General features: G+C 37.6%; 1 long non-coding RNA gene across 1 annotated transcript; it reads left to right on the forward strand.

The window, feature by feature from the left end:
• Nucleotides 1-12,313: 12,313 nt before the first annotated feature.
• LOC125620015 lies at nucleotides 12,314-15,256 on the forward strand. Its single transcript, XR_007351598.1, has 2 exons — nucleotides 12,314-13,665; nucleotides 14,953-15,256. It is a non-coding gene; the product is annotated as an uncharacterized LOC125620015 (long non-coding RNA).
• Nucleotides 15,257-15,963: the final 707 nt, after the last annotated feature.

The following is a 15,963-nucleotide window of genomic DNA, read 5'->3' on the forward strand; positions in this document are numbered from 1 at the left end:
TGGTATCGGGGATTGAACCCAGGAGTGCTTAACCACCAAGCCACATCCCCAGCTCATTTTTTATTTTATTTTTTTATTTTGAGACAGGGTCTCGCTGAGTTTCTTAGGAACTTGCTAAGTTCTGAGGCTGACTTTGAACTTGTGATCCTCCTGTCTTAGCCTCCTAGGCATGTGCCATTTCACCTAGTTCTCAGCTATCTTAATGATACGTCCTTTAGCAGGAGATTTTGGGGATTAAGTGCAGTCAGTGGAGGGTGTTAGGCTCTGAGGCTGTGATGCTGTGGTGCTGGGGTGAGACATAGTGTACGTGATTCTAAGATTGCGTGCATGTTAGGACACTGTTTTCCAAAGATCATTGACCACCCACTTCAAAATCACCTAGAACGCTTGGGAAAAGTACAGAGAACTGGAATATCTGGGGCAGAGCCTGAGGCTATTTTAAATAGGGGCTGGGCAGGGCAGGGTTGGGATGGGGGTCTTGTGTGCTTTAAAGTTAAAGAACATTGGATAATTCATATTGGAAGCTGGACTTTAGGGCCAGGTCAGAGTTGTGAAGCAATGGGTTCTGTGGAAAAGCTGGCTTTTCCTCATTCCATGAAGAGGGATTGTCAGGAAGCCTGGTTACAGTGCAAACAAATTTTGGGAACAAGTCTTTTATCCTGGCAGTGGGATTGGAAGGTCTCAGTCTGGAAAGAGAGTGGAGGATTTTGGAATAAGAATTAAAGCAGAGTGAATCCCACAGACAAGAAATGGAGGAGAGAGACTGGAGATTGGACAAGATGTGATAAAATATTTGCAACAGGGTTGTTGGCCTACCTCCATTTTCCCAACTTGACTGTGGCTCTCTAAGGACTGGGCACGTACATTCTTCATTCTTATTTCTTTTGTACTGACAAAAATTTGCTTTTATATATTTATCAAATAAATTAATAAATAAAGGCAAGACTGGACTAGTGGCAAGGGTGACTCTGTGGTCTGGAGTTACCTTAAATTCTCTTGACTTAGTTCACATTTGATCCGGTGACTTGAGACTAGGGCTGCATTTGAAGTTTTCAAGTTGGCGAGACACAGGAACCAGGAAGACCCAAAACAGGCTGAACCTAGAACCACGATACTTTTTTTTTTAGGGTGTTTTCTGGAAGAAGATATGGTCTGAATTGAAGGTATGGTTGGATTCAATTCAATCCAATTCACCATATTGACAGGGCATCTATGCTGTGCAATGACATGCAGTGGTGAGTAAAATACAGTTCTTGCCCTGGAGGGGACCAACCAGTAGACATGACTGAAGTACAGTGTCATGGGGGATGTTGAAAGGGAAATTGCCTGGTGAAAAAAAAATTTTTTTTTTTCATGCAGTACTGGGGTATTGAACTCAGGACTTTATAAATAGTAGGCAAGCACTATACCACTGAGCCACATCCCCAACCTTTGTTTTTGTATTTTATTTAGAGTAGGTCTCACTGAGTTGCTTAGGACCTCACTAAATTGCTGAGGCTGGCTTTGAACTCAAAATCCTCCTGCCTCAGCCTCCAGAGCCTCTGGGATTATAGGTGTGTGCCACCACAGCTGAGCAATTTTTTTTCCAGTTTACTCTTTTGATTTAGCTTGATGCTCTGAGTTAAAATAGCCTTTATTATCTCTTTCCTCTCTCAATTCTCTAGCCTGTAACTTAAATTAGGGCATCTCAGGATTCTTCTCTTATCAAGGGCATTATCTGTACTGTTCATTGGGACAGTACTGTACACTGGAATAACTCATTTAAATGACAAAACCCCAAGACCATTTATGTCACATGCAAAACTCCTTTAGTGTAGGAGCTTTTTTTGGTATCATAGTGACAAAAATGATGTTTCTTTAAAAACTCAACCAAAACAGTGTGGGTTGAAAAACAAAATGTTCAGACCCCTATTATTGTACTCCTCCTCCATTCAGACAGGGTCTGATTAGAAAGAAGTCCAGCATTCTTGATGAATTAATCTGTATTTTAGCGTGATATCAACAATTAACAAAAAGAGTCACCTATACTATGCTTCCACCATTGGAGAACTTACGATTTATTGATGGAAAAAATAAGACATTTATTCACTTTTTGCCCATTCAAGAACTTTCTAAAATGGATTTATTTCTTCTTTCTTTCTTTCTTTCCTTCTTTTTTTTCTTTCTTTCTTTTTATTGGTGCATTATAATTATACATAGTAGTAGGATTCATGGTTACATATTTGTACATGTACACAATATAACCACATAATTTGGTTAATATATGCTGATTTCTTTCTGCTAAAGAAAATAGGCTGTGATGATAGGAGCTTATCACATAATTTGGGAAACAGATGCTTTCTGAACACTGAGCCAGCACCACTCCTTAGAAGATGAAAGAGTGAGCAGCTGCATGAGTGACGGCAGCAGCAGTTCATGGATCCTGTCTGTCCATGTGGCCCATGATGGCCCTTCCCACCCTGGGGAATCTTCCATTTGCCAGCCTCTTTGAATTGCACCTTCTTTTTTTGCAGAGTGCTCCATCAGGAAGGCAGCTGTTGTGTGTCTACTTGAAAGACAGGGAAATGGTGTGGTTATGTGCAAGGGATGTCGACTGTACCAGGAGAATGATGGGAGGGATTTATTTGTACAGCCCTTTGTACAGAAAGAGTTCTTTTTAAAAAAAATTTTTTTAGTTGTAGATGGATAAAATATCTTTATTTATTTTCATTTATTTATTTATGTATTTTTATGTGGTGCTGAGGATCTAATCCAGGGCCTCATGCGTGCAAGGCAAGTGCTCTACCACTGAGTTACAATCCCAGCCCCAGAACTACAACCCCAGCCCCAGAAAGAGTTCTGAGCTCCAAAATCAAGAGTATTAAAGAGAATGCTTTTCTGCCATGATATTTACTTTTGTAAAAGATCTCAGAAAACAAAAATAAATTTGTAGCCAGATAAATCATTGTGTGCTGGATACATCAATAGCATGAATTGTGGAATCCATACTATGTTATTTACTCTTTCAGGGGAACATGTGGTTTCCAAGTGGTTTCTTGTCTTTGTGGCCTTCAACCAGTCTTGCTTTTTTGTACTGAGGGTCATCTTATTATCTCTACCACAGCCCTGAGTCTGAGCAAAACTCCATGTGTTGACCTGTTCTGACCTTGAAGTTCTGTTCTTGGAAGTGGATATAGTGATGGGTGTGGGGAAGTGGAGAAGTTTATCAGGAAAACTTTATTTGTAAGAATTCCATTTTTTTAGTATTTAAAGATTATTCATTTGTTCCAGAACATTGCTTAAGTTATAGAATAAGCAGTTCTTAAGGGTAATATTTAGTCATGATCATTTATTGGTTAATTTACTTTTTAAAATTCTTTTTAGGTCTTCCTGACAGTAGAGTGTATTTTGACATATTATACATACATGGAATACAACTTAAAAGAATTCCAATATGAATGTGGATCTCATAATGGAAAGAGGATGTTTTTAAACAGGTTTGAAGAATAAGTGTGTGAGAGTATGTGAGCCCCAGACCCATGGAGTTGCTGATTTGTATCATCATTCTGCCTTTGAGTCTGAAATAGAAACTTATCTATTGGGATTTGTGGACTCATGCTGCTGATGGTACATGGTAATGCTTCAGTATGGGAAGATTTTCTCTGTGTGTGGTAACTCAGCCTTCTTCCTTTCCAGATATTTTTTTTCCTTCTATGCTTTGATGTTGAAAAGTCTGGTGAGGAGTGTGTTGAGAGACACATCTTCAAAGAATGTCCATATGCTCAGCAATACCATATTGCACATAATCCTCTAAAGAATGCTCATCTTCTGATAAGGCTGTGCAGAAGAGTTGTAAATCTCAATCAAACGAGACCTTACTGCATTGCATATCAGAAAAAAGCTAAAAACTCAAAGAACTGCTGTTCTTTATATTTCAGGAAACTTTGTGTAATAACACTAATTTTTTAAAAAGAGTCTCATTCTGAAAAGAAAACAAAAAATTGCTGGTGGAACCCTTTCCTATCACACTAGCTTCAACCACTGAGACACGGCTGCCCTCCAGGTGCCTTGCTTGCTGGGATGGATATAAGGCAAAATGGTAATGGAAGAAGGAAGGCAGATTATTCAAGTGTAGAGGAGGAAACTACAAGGAGCAAATACAGTTGGTCCTCCACATCCAGTTCTGCCACCATGGATTCAACCAGTCATGGGTCCAAATCATTCAGAAAAAGAAATTGTGCCTGAACCAAGCATAAATGGCCATTTTTTCCTTGTCATTCCCTGAACAATCTGAAGGGGGGATGTCTGGACACCTATTCCTTCCCTCTCCTCCTGTGGGTCCCTGATTTTGGTGTGACTAAGTCTTGTTCTTCTATCTAGGCCATGACTCACATCAAGCCACCCCTCTTCCCCAGGGTGCTTCTGGCTCTACATTTTCCCTTGTCTCTTCAGATCCACTGGTGGAAGGCCCCATGCTTATTGCTAGTCCTTCTGGGCTTTCTCAGCCCATGCTGGGTACTTTCACCTTGCCTTTTAAATAATACAATTATTTAAAATAATACAATTTCACTCCTTTAAAATAATACAAATATTAAATGAGTTTCCTTTACTCTTCTGGATGTGCCATACCTTTCTTGCTGAAATTTTGACTTTATCTGTCCTGTCCTCTCTTGCCCAGAGCCAACTGGTGTTTATTCAATTGCTGTTTTTTTTTTTTTTTTTCATCTAGCCCAAGGAAACTCAGGTTTCGAGGGTCCTATTTAGTGTATAGTCCAGTATCAGATGCTACAACCATTTCTCATAAATAGTTGTGTAGTCTTTAATTATATTTGGTTGCAGAAATTCATTGCCTCTTAAGGCAACAGTATTCAATCATTCAATTCATTCAGTGAACATTTTCTCCCTACCATGGGCTAAATATACTGTGTTTGTCTCCTATATCAAGAAGCTCCAGCAAGAAGATTTTAACCTATTAAAAAAAAAAAAACAATTTGGATACAAAGTGGTATGTGTTGTTTCAAAGATATTCACAAGTGCTATGAGATTATGGGCAAGCAATCACCAAGTTCTGTCTTGGGCTGTCAGAAAAATTTTCCCAGGTAAGGTAGTGTATAAGATGCGATGTGGAGGAGAAGTAAACATTTTTACTGAGCAAACAAGACAAGCTGGAGGATGAGAACCAGAGGGGACAAGTGCCTTGACATTTAAGAGTGCTCAATGTGTTGGAGTGGTGACAAGTGAGCATGGCTCACGAGTCCAAGGGTGGCAGGACACGATTCTTCCTCATATGCATTCTGGATCTACCAATACCGCGCCTGTGCACAATGAGGAGTGTTTCACCTGACGACAAGTGTATAGTCCGTACAGTCCCCTCCCTTCTCCTAAAGCAGCAGCTACCCTTTCATGGGGTATAGCACTATTGCCTCTATCTTAGAGATTAGGAAATTGAGGACTTAGAGAAAGCTCAGTTAGCAAGTGGTGGAGTTAGGATTCCAACCCAGGTTGTCTGATCCCAGACTCTGTGTGTGAAGTCACTGTGTCTTTCTGCTGCCTCCCTCCACATAGATTCAAGAACCTGAACCATCCTCATGGTTACTCTCAGGTTGCCTTCTGGCTGTCAATATTCCTCCTGAGTGAGGAAGTATAGAATCCATTGCAACATTAAAGTGATTGCTTGACCAGGGCAGGACACACTAGGAGTAGTGTCTCCATTGGTCCTGAGGCCATTCTCCCAATGACAGAGCCATAGACCATGTGGCCTTCATGCTGTCACATCTTGTAGGTAAAGATCAGTCCATAGTCAGCCAATGCTACTAAGTCAGCTAGGACCCCTTTGTCTGTATGATCTCTACTTCTTTTAAAGGTCTCAGTTTTAATGTCCCTTTTTGAAGCTTATTCTTGTTTAAATCCTCCTGCTCTATGGCATCAGAGCACTTTTTACTTTCCTAAGTATAAGGCCTATCACTGCTATGGTACCAGTTTATTTAGTAGCCTCTGTTTTCCCAGATAGATTTTTAAGCTCTACTTGGACAGAGGCCTTGTCTTGACTGCTGTGGAACACCCCCTCTTTAGCATCAGGTAAATATTCAGTGTTAAATGAATACTTGCTTTCCATGCACGCTATTGTCTACATCCTCCTTGACCCTCATACCACTGTCTTCATTTATGACAGTGCTGATTAATTTTGTCTATTTTGAGCTTTCGTGGAATCAAACAGTATGTGCTTTTGTGTTTGGCTTCTCTAGTTCAATATATCATTTATACTATTTTTAATTCGCTTCCTATCAGATTCTGGGATGGTTCCCAGGATTTCCCGTGGTAAATATGCAATATCTAAACTTCCAGAGTGGAATTTATGGATTTTCCTCCCATGATTCGTTTATGTTACACTGCATAACTGACTTTAAAGAGTTTTTCTATGGTGGGTCACACATAATTGTATGATGCCTTTTGAAGCAGAATTTTATTTGGCTGGAAGCAGCTACCAAGAAAATTGGAGTCTTAGCCCACTAATGACAAGCAATTGAATCCTTCATTCAACAACAACAACAAAAAGAGCTTGGAAGTGGACTTGGAAGACCTCAACCTGGCTAACTCCTGATTTCAACCTTTTAAATCTGGAGCAGGAAACTAGATGCCAGGCTGAACTTCTGACCTGAAAAAGTGTGCACTAGTAGGTGGCATTTTTTTTTAAGCTGATAAATTTGTGGTGATTTGTTACTCAACAATAGAAAACCAAGACAGTCCCCCAACTCTTTACTAGTTTGTATGTAGCAATCCGATAAAACAAATTGCCTCATTATGTAAACTTTTGCAGCTATTTTATTACAGAGGACTCATCAGGAAATTACATTGTTCAAAACTTGAGATTTTATGGATGTTTTCTTAGGATTGCTTTCTGGCCAAAATGAACTTTTGGTTATACCACTTTCATCATATTTCAAGAATAAAATGAGTCAATCATAGTAGTGTTTTTTTTTTCTTTCCTCTTTCAGACAGTTAGCTCAACTGTCAAGAGCTCTGCGTTAACCTGGCAACACAGAAGTGCTGAAGCCAGGGACTCATTGGTCAGTGGTTTGAAATCTGGTCTGTCAGTTATTAATGATGTGCAGGGACAAGTCACATACACCTTATGATAGCAAGTTCTTCATTTGTGAGTTGGGCTCAGCAGTGCTACCTGTGAGGCCTGGGGATGCAGTGCATATAGAGAGTGCTATTCACTTCTCCACATTTTCTCCTTCATTTATCCTTACTTCTTTATCTTTATTTTTTTTAGGGTATAATTTTACAGAAAGACATTAAAAATAAAGGAGACAAAACAGAAAGAAAAGCCTTTTGGGTTTCATTGTTGGCTTTTTTATGAATCCACTTGTTTATAAAGCTGTACCTGGTACCTTAAGGAACATCAAGAAGGAATATTTCCTACCCCAAGGAGACTGACATTCAAGGGAAGACTGGGTAGGTTTACCTATACCATCTTATTTTTTGTGTGTCCTCAGTATTCTCTTTTGCTGACTATAAGGGTGTGGTTCCTGCAGGAAGTGGGATTGCTCTAGTGTATTTTATAAGACTGGTGAAGCAATCTTTCCACTGTGACCCATCCTTGGAAGGGAAAATGGGAATGAGGAAGGGGGATATGTATTTTTTTCAAGGTAGGGGCTCTTGAGTGACAGCTCTCACTACTTGTGTACAGGAATGTTTTTGTAATAGAGCCCATAAACACAACATTCATGACTGCTTTGTAGGATGGAAAAATCAATGAGTAGATGGAAAGAAATCATCATCATGTACAAATGCCATGGCTAGTGTCAGCTGCACAGCAGAGACACGGGCTTGATAGAGGGGCTGTTGAAAATACTCAGTTAAAAACAACAACAACAACAACAACCAAAAAATAAATTTTAGTTTTTCTAATTGGTAACCCAAACACATAGATGAAAGACAGTCTTATGTGGTTGAATTTGCTGTTGTTCAAAATTTTACAAAGCTTAGAAGATCTATTTTTTTCACCCTAAAACCAGTGGAATTCTTATGTTTCACTTGGGAATTGCATTTGAATTCTGAATACAGATGTGTGTTTTTGTCTTAATTTCCCATCAACACAGATGTTTACTTCAGAGAGACAATCATTCTAGATGCTTCCTGGACTTTCACCCAAGTTTTTCACAGAAATATTGTCTTGTACTATTTTGTAATAGAGCAGCTGCTGGTGTCTTTTACACTTTTTGGAAAGTTCCTTAAAGTTTTTTTTTTCTTGTGGAGGTTTAAATCTACATGTGGGATCATTTTATTTTAGTGTTAGAATATCTTCTCTTTGAAAAGAATTTAGATAACTACTGTAAGTTGAGGGGCAGAAAAGAGAGAGTGATATTGCTGCTATAGATTGATATCATGGTAAAATGGGGATGACCTTGGAGTAACAAAATCTCTTTTTTGTTTTATAGCAGAGAGAAGAGGTTTAGTCTCTGATGATGGACATGGTTTCCAGTATTAGATAATTTATATTCCTCACTCTGTAAAGCTTTCTAAACTTTAAGTGAAACAAATAAACGGAATCCTTTAATAACCAATATGAAAGCATTTGATTCAAGATAATGCAGGGTCACAGTACAATCCATAAATGTTTTATCTTTCTAATTTTTATCTGTTCTCTTCGCATCAAGTTAGAATGATAGAGAGATCTTCATCCAGGGTTTAAATTCAGAGTTTCTTGCAGTGAGATTGGTATGTGTGTTTGAGGAAGATTTTGGAAAGATTTGGAACAACTGATGCTTTCTGAGAAGTTCCGCCAGGGATGCTTTTTTTTTTTTTTTTGCTTCTCTTACCTATACACATTTTTCCTGTAGCAATTCTTAGTCTCTCTGATACATTTGAGTTGATGAATGTGAGCCATCTGCTCTAAGAAGAACCTGGTTGTACCTCCTGGATATATTTTCTTAATTAAATTGAATTAATTGATTTACATATTCCAACTTTGTTGAGGTATAACAAATAAAAATGTACACTCAAAGTGTGTGATGTAATATTTTGAGGCATTTATTTATGCACATTGTGAAATGATTGCCATGACCAAGCTAATTAACATATTTATTACCTCATGGTTAACTGCCCATCTTTTGTCGTACGTGTATTTAACTCTTAGCCAACTTCAAGTAGTCGATACGTTATTAACTATGGTCACCATGCTTTTGCACCAGTATCCAGAACATGTTCATCTTGTTACTTCAACTTTGCACCCTTTGATCATCATTTACCTGTTTCCTCTAGCCCCCCCCTTCTTCCACACTATGTTTCTTTGAATTTGACTTTTTAAGATTCCACATGTCATTGAGATCATGCAGCACCTGCTTTTCTGGTCTGCCTATTTCACATGGTATAATGAATGTCTTCCAGGTTTATCCCTGTTGAGGCCAAGGGAAGAATAGTTTTCTTTTTTTTAGTCTTAGTAATATTCCATTGTAATCAGAGTTTCTATTGGTTGAGAACTTCAGAAAGACTAAAGCGAAGATTGATGTTTGAAATAATGGATAACATAAAACACAGACCTCTTCTTCAATGTCCTCTTCATTAGAATAAGAAGAAACTCTTTATTTAGCTTGAAATAAAATGCTTAAGGAAAATGCTGCCCACTCAGAAGGTAATAACTTATGAAACTCATTATTTTAAGAGGCTGAATATATGAATATGGTCAAGGAACTATAATGAGATTATTGAGGGAAATGGATGATTTGGGGCAAATGCAAAGCTTCTGAAGTTGGTCCTGTGAGGGATGACTTATAGAATGTGAAAGGTGTCACTGTTGGCTTAGGACTGAAAGGGCAGAACACTGGTCTTACCCACCAGGATGTATGTTATTATTATTTTTTTGCTGAGGATTGTACCCAGGGCCTCACACATGCTAAGCAAGAGCTCTGCCACTGAAATACATCCCCAGCAGGAAAATTTTAAAGATGGCAATTTTGTGACTGTGTGCTTCTAAGCCTATATCAAAAAATGAGACCATAAAATAGAATGCTTATAATTATGTCAGTATTTTTGAAGAAGTGGAGCATGTAGCATAATTCTCCATCGTGAGTCAACTCTGACATCTTGAGGTTTTGATGGTTTTCTGCATCCCTTAATGGTTGTATTGGTGAAGTTTTCAAAGAAAAGTAACCCCATTTGACTCTTGGTTCTGTGTAGTTTGTTTGATTGTTTGATAAATACCTCTTTTTAATACAAATTTTATTGGGTTATTGCATTGCCTCCACAACATTGAGATTTTGGACACCAGTGGTGGTTAGAAGCCAGTGCTGTCACTGCGGAAGATGAGCTTGTAAGGCTCCTCAGGAATTCAGTAATCTTTAAGATGGCTGGATGTAGTGAATATAGTAATGACCAAGGTCAAGCAGATCTGACTTTGTATCTGACTTTAGAGGAGTTATTACGGCTTCCTAATTTGGTTTCCTCACTTAAAGTGCAGAGACAATAGCTACTTAATTAGGCTATAGTGAGGGTTAGAGGCAATCTATTCAAAGTGCCCAATACACAGTAGAAACTCTCTTTTCAATGGGTTTTAGTGAAGGGGTTGGGGGTTGTTCAATGAAAATATTTTTGCTTAAAAGTGACTTACTATTATCATAAAAAATCAAGGAAACATAGACAAACACAAAAAAGAAAACATTCTATAACCCCAACACTGTTAATCTTTTAGTGGGTAACATTTTTTCCGATTTATATCTTTAGTACATGGTAGTGTAAATCTTTTAATCATTAAGTGTTTTAGTGAGTCAAGTTAAATGATTGTATAGCATTTTATTGTATGGGGGTATCATGATTTATTTAATTAATCCTTTATTTTTGTCTCCTTTTTACTGTTGCAAATATCCTTGAATGTGCATTTTTGTTCATATGCATTGTTATGTACCTAGAATAAGTTTATTAAATGACTGGGTTAAAAATGTGTACATTTAAAGGTATGATATGACTTCTTAATTTTCTTGTCAAATATTGCATCCATATACTTTCCTACCCTGAGTGGATGAAAGTGTCCATTTCCCTTTATTTTTTCCAAACTTTGAGAAGAAAAAGTGGTATGTTATTTGACTTATTTTTAAACTGCTAGTGATATTAAATTTTATTTATTGATCTTTTTCTTTTCTGAATTGTCTTTGACCTTTATTTTTCAGATGACATGCTTGTCTTTTTAATTTTATTTTAAAATTTAGAACTTTTTGTATCTTTGAACTACTGACCTTTTGTCTGGAAATTTTTGTAAGGCATTTCCACATGCCCCAGTATAAACTGAGTTTTGATTGTTTAGAAGTTTTACATCACGACCAAGCCAAGCCTTTCTAATTAAAATCTCTCTGAATCTCTCTCTCTGCCTTTAAAGAACTTTTCACTGCAAGAATAATTAAGTATTTAGTTACACTTTCCTCTAATTTGGAAGTGAATGAATTATTGATCATAATGTAGTAATTTCCTCAAAAATACAACTGAATTTAATTTGCTAAAGTCATGCCATTTGACACTAATTAAGATTTTATTTTTATCTTTCCATTATTTATCCCTTTCATTTATTTTTCATTTCTTGGTTTATATTTCCAGAATTGAAAAAATAATGGAAATAACAACCATCCTCTTCTTATTACTGATATTAAGATGGGAATGTCTTCACTTTCTGTTAGGTTGGATATGGTTCTTATCTTTGGATGTTTGGATGGATATTCTTTGTCTAGATTTCTAAAGTTATTTTAAAGTGTTGATGTTTAATTTGATGAAAGAGTATTGACTTCTTTGAATGAGGATAAAATGAAATGAGGCAAAATCATGAATGAGACAAAGATATTGATAAAATAGACATCGATAAAAGAGATAAGCCACCCAAACACTTGAAAATTATGAACACTAATGCACAATATCTTCACAATATAAGATACAGATATTGATTGCAATTTGTTTTTTTTTAATTTTCCTCATTTTTATTGGTGAATTTTAATTGTACATAGTGGAGGGATTTGTTGTTACATAGTTATAAATGTACACAATGTAATGGTACTAATTTGACCAATATAATTCTTCAGTATTTTCCCTTTCCCTTCCCTCTTTTCTCTTCCTGGTCTTTTTTAAAAAATTAATTGACTTTATTTTTTTAAATACACAACAGCGGAATGCATTACAATTCTTATTACACATGTAGTGCACAATTTTTCATATCTTGTATATAAAGTGTGTTCGCGCCAATTCATGTCTTTATACATGTACTTTTTTTTGCATTACAATTCTTATTACACATATATATCACAATTTTTCATATCTCTGTATATAAAGTAGGTTGACACCCAATTCGTGTCTTCATACATGTACTTTGGATAATGATGTCCATCACATTCCACCATCCTTGCTAATTCCCTGCCTCCTCCCTTCCCCTCCCAACCCTTTTGATTGCAATTTGAAGAAATAAAGAGATTCACAGTCTAGTAGGTTAAGAACAGGATATTTTAGATGGTAAATTATCTAAATTAATAGAGCCCTTTGTTGAACTGTTATTTGTTCTTGGAAATAGATCTTACTTGATTACAGTCCATTATTTTATTTAATAAATAATTTGAATAGTTAATATTTTTAAGATTTTTTTTCTATTGCTATATACATTAGGAATTCCGCCACCTCCCCAAGGAATGTACTAGCTTCATAAAATTGATTGATAAAAATTCTCTCATCTTCTGTAACTCCAGAACAGTATAAATAGAGGAATGACTGATTTCTGAAGACTTGAAAGAAATCAATAGTCCTGGGAAATTTCAAGTATGCCTCCTGGTGGGGTGCACAGAGGCATTCTTTGACTGCTGTTTAGTGTCAAGCTCAATTGAATCAATCCTCAATTAGGAGTAAAGGCAACATAGAAAGTGAAAAGCTAGGGTTAGAGCTGTATAACACCAGTTGTCTCAGTCCATCTTCTGTCGTTGTAACAAAAACACCTGAGACTGGGTAATTTATAAAGATTAGAAGTTTATTTGGCTCATAGTTTTGGAGGCAGGGAGATCCAAGAGCATGCTGTGGACATCAGCTCAACATCTGCTGGGGTCCTTCTTGCTACATCATAAGGCAGAGGACATCGCGTGGTGAGTCAGAGTAAGCATGTTAGCTTGGGTCTCACTTCTTATAAAGCCACTAATGCCACCTTGGAGGCTCTACCCTCATGACCTCATCTAATTGCAGTTACTCCTCCAAAGGCCCCACCTCTAAATAACATTAACATGCTAATTTGTAGATTAGGTTTCCAACACTTGAAACTTGCGGGGACACACTTCAACCACAGCGTCAGGAAATGTCTCTGAAATAAAATTCTCTCTTCCCTCTAATTTCACCCATAACTACCAGCTATCAGTTTCCTTTGCTGTTGCTTCTTTTCTGAACAATGGAAAGAAATATGTCTCTTCTCTATTTTTTCCCTGTCTAAACAACAACAACAAAAAAATGAATATAGTACCACACAGTAACCAAAAATGAGTAATTTCAGAATGTGCACACTTGACTCTCACACTTCTTTTGTATGTGAAGGTGATACAGAGTCGTGGTTAAGAGTGTGGCTCCTGATAGCCGAACCCCTTTCACCTGTGGAACGGGACCATACCTAATCTTGACTGTGAGGATTAACTGAATGAATATTTGCTAAGATTTCAGCACTGTATCTGAGACATAGTAAGTACTAGTAGTAATAGCCCTTGTGAATATTATTATTATTTCATTTAACAAATATCTTGGAATTTAGCTGATTTGTAGTAGCATCTTTATCTTGCAAGTGGATTTTGGGTTAAGGGGAATAGAAGGTGGTCTTGAGTTTCTGCTTGAGGTCAGCATGCTCCAGGCTAGTTTTGCCTCTATGTCTTAGCTCTTTCTTTTTAAATGTCCTCTAGCACCCATGTCCTAGCCTTTGTGATAAGTGCCCTTATTATTAGCACCTGCAAGCTTTTCATGTCTTCTCCCAATTAGAATGAACTATTTCTTTCTTCACCCTGAACACTGCATCTGAACGTATGTATGTAACTGCATTTTTAAATAATATCAACAGTTCTTGAACTCTTACCACACAGTAACCCAAGTGCTAAGTACTGAGTGTATAAACTGTAAGCCTCATAATAACCATCTGAGGTTGATGCTTTCATATTTACTGTTTTACAACATGTTACTGCATATCTTATGAATCCTTATACCCCCAGAGCTTACACTCAAGCACTTATGGGTTCTTCATAACGGTTGATCTATGACACTCCCTCCCACAGTGTCCTTTTTCATTTTTCTGGAGATATTGCTTTCTTCTCTTAGTGCTCTCTGCTTGTTTCATGCCTGCTGGCACTTGCTCTGGCTCTTTACCCCTCTTCAGTGCTTCATCTTCTGCTAGAAAACTTGTCCTAGCGCAGAAGAACCCTCATAAGGAGCTCCTAGCTGGGTGGGCTTCAGTCTGTGTGAATAAGAGAGAAATAGCTGCAGAGAGATATGATCTAAGTTTTAGTTTTGAGTGTTCATTGCAGCTGTGCGTTTGCACAGCCATTTCATCTGCCTTGAGGAAGTATTCTTCCTTCAGATGTCAGCTTTTGCTGCCTGCTTCCCTTGCCCCTACCCTTGTTTCTGCCATAGCCCTGATGTTCTCCTTGTCTGTGCCCCTTCCTGTCAGCTCCTTGAGGCGGAACCTTGTGTTCTGCAACTCTGTAACTCCAGTACCCACACATAACCAGTATTCCCCAAATACTCATTAAGTTAACAGAAACAAGGTTTTCATGTTGCTAGGTCCTAGAGTACTGTTTATAGATTGTTTTAGGAAAAATGTAGATTAAACAAATATTTATGGACTGACTTGGGAATCTAACCCCCAGGTACAACAGGCTTCTAGGGCAAAAAAATTATGGGATGCTCATGTTTATTTTTAAGTAGTAAAATGTTCACCCTACTGCCTGCCAAATGCTGAAGGATTCATTGTATTCTTTTCAGGTTGGCCTAACTCCTTTGCTCAGTGGAAGTCCTATGCCCTTGGGAGAGGATCTGGCTGCCTTTGAATAGAAGATATTGGAGCAACACTAATAAATTTCAGAGTGAATGCAATTTGCATGTGCAATAGCGTATTCCTATAATTTAGAGTTTCCGGAGTGACTGTAGGCTCCAAAGGTAGAGTTCATCCCTCAATCATTTCCACATAGTACCACGCTGTTGCCAAGCTCTGACCCTTCAGATGTCTCAAACACCACCCAGAGAGTTCGGGAAATAAACCTATTCAATTGGTAGTATCATTTCACAATATTAATAGTTTGTGATTCTCTGGTGGGGATATGTAGTTGGCTTATTGTCTCATAAAGAACATCCTCATTTTCTTTTTCCACAAGTGTGAATTTTTCAGCAATGATGTAGCATTGGTAAGTTAAATTTAATCAAAATTTCCTAGGATTTTTCTTGCTGAGGAGTGAATCACCAGGGGTTTTATTTTTTGATGGATTATGGAAGGAACATCTGTGCATTTTCAAGTTTGTGGTATGCAATCAACATGCTGTGAGACTTTTGAGAGGTAATTTTGTTTCTTTTCTTGCTTGTTACAATCTCTTGTCAACATCTAATTTGAGCTTCCTCTTTCCTTCATGCCTTTGTACTTTGGGCTGCAGGACACAGCACTTGACATGATCCTGGATGTGCCCTGCACAGTTGTTCCACCAAAATTATTATATAGAAGGGATGTAGAATGGTCATCTGTTTGGAATAAAGGACTAGACCTTGACCTTGGAGTTTTGTTTGTATACCAAGCCCACCATTTATACATAGAAGGTGGGCTATTCTCTGATGGTAACTCCAGACTTCTAGTAATTTAGGCCAAGACCCCAGTCATCCTTTTCTTTTTTGTGTTCAATCCTTCCGCTAATTTGGTAACCCCTCCCTCAAACATATCCAAAATTTCATCCCTTCCTCTCAACTTCACAGCAACCACTGTGGTCCAAGATGCCAGCATCTCTTGCT

The sequence above is a fragment of the Marmota marmota genome, unplaced genomic scaffold (assembly GCF_001458135.2).
Source record: "Marmota marmota marmota unplaced genomic scaffold, marMar, whole genome shotgun sequence".
NCBI lineage: Eukaryota > Metazoa > Chordata > Mammalia > Rodentia > Sciuridae > Marmota > Marmota marmota.